General features: G+C 46.6%; 1 pseudogene; it reads left to right on the top strand.

The window, feature by feature from the left end:
• The first annotated feature begins 1,413 nt into the window (after nucleotides 1-1,413).
• Nucleotides 1,414-1,751, top strand: LOC110568528 (small ribosomal subunit protein uS10-like; annotated as a pseudogene).
• The last annotated feature ends 1,733 nt before the right edge of the window (nucleotides 1,752-3,484 follow it).

The following is a 3,484-nucleotide window of genomic DNA, read 5'->3' as shown; positions in this document are numbered from 1 at the left end:
GCCCAGCCTCTCCATCTCTTTGCCTTGTCTTCCCCAAATTTCATTTCTTTGGTTATTTTCCCTCTAATATAATCAATACACCTCTTTTTGACAAATTATTCTCACTGGTACACAGGCATGCTGTCAGAGCCAGCCTGGCGGGCATGAGACCTTTGCAGACACATGGGGCCCTGTGCCTGGTTTCACACTCTGTCATCATGGTTTTTAAATTCTTAGCTTTTTGTTTTGTTTTTTTTGAGATGGAGTCTCATTCTGTTGCCAGGGATGGAGTGCAATCTCGGCCAGGTGCCAGTGGTACGTGCCTGTAATCCGAGCAACCTCCGCCCCCCCAAGCTCAAGTGATTCTCCTGCCTCAGCCTCCCAAGTAGCTGGGATTACAGGAGCCCACCACGACACCCAGCTAATTTTTTGTATTTTCAGTAGAGACAGGGTTTCACCATGTTGGCCAGGCCGGTCTCAAACTCCTGACCTCGTGATTTGTCTGCCTCAGCCTCCCAAAGTGCTGGCATTACACATGTGAGCCACTGCACGTGGTCCTAAATTCTTAATTTAACAAGGAGCCAGTCCTGCCTGCTCTAGTATCCGCCATTTTCTCTGCTCCCCTGTCTAAATTGCCAGAACAGAGCCTGTGCGAACCATCTCTACGTCTACCTGGCCCTCTACTTTGTCACTTTTACTAATTCTGTTTTATTTTAGACAGGGTCTCACTCTGTCACCCGACTGAAGTGTGGAGGTGCGATCACACAGAGCTCAAGTGATCTTCACACCTCAGTCTCCCAAGTAGCTGGGACCACAAGCATGTGCTGCTATGCCTGGCTAATTTTTAAATTTTTCTAGACATGGGATCTCACTATATTGCCCAGGCTGGTCTTCAAGTCCTAGAATAAAGGGATCCACCCACCTTGGCCTCCCAAAGTGCTGGGATTATAGGCATGAGCCCCCGCACCTGGTCCACTTTTACTAACTCTGGAACTGTTTCAATCCCAACTCTTTTCTCCTGAAAACAAACAAAAACCATCTTTGTCCAAGTTTCCATGTGGCCTCAGTTTGGTGACATTCAAAGAACCTTTTCTGCAGCACCCCTGCAGACCCCTCTTCCAGTTCCCACCTCACTCTCCATCCTGGCAGCCTGTCGCTTTCTTCCCCAGCATTTCTCTCGATTTATCATTGTAGAATTTTAAATGTGCTTTTGCCGCCTTCCACTCTAAGCTCTGTGGGCAGAGATCATGTGTCCTCGTCCCCGACACAGTCCCTGCACTCAGTGGATGTTTACTGAGAGAATAAATGAGGGGGTTCTTTGAGGAAGACGCGGTTGTAGCTGTTGCGGATTGTTGGTCCACACGCTCCTGGCTCCTGACTCACTGCTGTGCGCTCTCGCCAAGGAACAAGTCGGTCAGGAAGCCCACAGCCGCCATGGCTTTTAAGGATACCGGAAAAACACCCATGGAGCTGGAGGTGGCAATTCACTGAATTCGAATCACTCTAACTAGCCGTAACATAAAATCCCTGGAGAAGGTATGTGCTGATGTGATCAGAGGAGCAAAGGAAAAGAATCTCAAAGTGAAAGGACTGGGTGGAATGCCAAGACTTTGAGAATCACTACAAAAAAAACTCCTTGTGGTGAAGGTTCTAAGACAAGAATCCACAAGCGACTCACTGACTTGCACAATCCTTCTGAGATTGTTAAGCAGGTGACTTCCATCAATATTGAGCCAGGAATTGAGGTGGAAGTCACCACTGCAGATGCTTAAGTCAGCTATTTTGGCCGGCGCGGTGGCTCACGCCTGTAATCTCAGCACTTTGGGAGGCCAAGGTGGGTGGATCAAGAGGTCAAGAGTTCAAGACCAGCCTGACCAACATGGTGAAACCTTGTCTCTACTAAAAATACAAAAATTAGCTGGGTGTGGTGGCACACGCCTGTAATCCCCACTACTCAGGAGGCTGAGGCAGGAGAATTGCCTGAACCTAGGAAGTGGAGGTTGCAGTGAGCCAAGATCGTGCCACTGCACTCCAGCCTGGGTGACAGAGTGAGACTTGGTCTCAAAAAAAAAAAAAAAAGGCAGCTATGTTAATAAATTGATTACCAGTTGTTTAAAAAAAGAGAGAATAAATGAGGAAAAGGATACACAAGAGAATTAAAGAAGTTGATAAGAGTTCAAATGATCAGTAATGTATAAATTCAGTAGGAAATTTTTTTAAAGCTAGAAAGATCTGATAGTAAGAGAAAAGAAGAGGCCAAAAAAACTGGATAACCTGGCAATCAAATGAGGAAATAAAATAAAACATCATTTACGGCTGGGCATGGTGGCTCATGCCTGTAATCGCAGCACTTTGGGAGGCTGAGGTGGGCAGATCACCTGAGGTCAGGAGTTCGAAACCAGCCTGGCCAACATGGTGAAAGCTCGTCACTACTGAAAATACAAAAATTAGCTGGGCATGGTGGCAGACACCTGTAATCCCAGCTACTCAGGAGGCTGAGGCAGGAGAATCGCTTGAACCCAGGAGGCAGAGGTTGCAGTGAACTGAGATTGCACCACTGCACTCCAGCCTGTGGGACAAAAGTGAGACACCCTCTCAAAAAAAAAAAAATTGTTTACATTAAGAGAGCTGGAAGGATAGGTGGGTGCTTCCAGAAGGTGGAATACTGACGTGTAAGATTTTGAAACTTCGAAACAGTTCTAGTGTAAGTGCTAGCCAGTTCTGGGGTGGTCATGACTGGGGTGGATTGGGTAAATTGAAAGTGAAGGTCACTGGGGTTGCAATCAAAGAAGTGATCGGAGGTTGCTGGATAGGTTGCTTGAGTGGCTATTCAAGTCATCAGATTAACAGAAGTTGAAGTCAAAGGGAAGACATTGCAGCAAGTACAGTGGCACGTGCCTGTAGTCCCGGCTACTAGGGAGACTGAGGCAGGAGGATCCCTTGAAGCCAGGAGTTTGAGGCTGCAGTAAGCCATGACCACTCCTGTGAACAGCCACTGCACTCCAGCCTGGGCAACAAAGTGAGATCCCCCACATTTTCAATGAATAATGTTGACTAACACATAAAGTGCCTACTATGTGCCAGATACAGTTCTAGGTGCTTTGCATATATTATTTGTATATATCCTACATACAAATAATATTAACAACAACCCTATGAAGCATATTACTGTTATCCCCAATTTATAGATAAAAAATTGAGGCAAGAGAAGACACTCAGGCTGGGCAAGGTGGCTCGCGCCTGTAATCCCAGCATTTTGAGAGGCCAAGGCAGAAGAGGATTACCTGATCAAGAGTTCAAGACCAAAAAACAACAAAAGACAAAAAAAAAAAGAGTTCAAGACCAGCCTGGCCAACATGGGAAACCCCATCTCTACTAAAAATACAAAAAAATTAGCCGGGCGTGGTGATATGCACCTGTAATCCCAGCTACATGGGAGGCTGAGGCAGGAGAATTGCTTCAACCTGGGAGGTGGAGGTTGCAGTGAGCCAAGATCACACCACTG

This window comes from Aotus nancymaae, unplaced genomic scaffold (genome assembly GCF_030222135.1).
Source record: "Aotus nancymaae isolate 86718 unplaced genomic scaffold, 86718_ANA_hifiasm-v0.15.2.pri h1tg000020l, whole genome shotgun sequence".
NCBI lineage: Eukaryota > Metazoa > Chordata > Mammalia > Primates > Aotidae > Aotus > Aotus nancymaae.
This window is presented reverse-complemented; position numbering and strand designations above follow the sequence as displayed.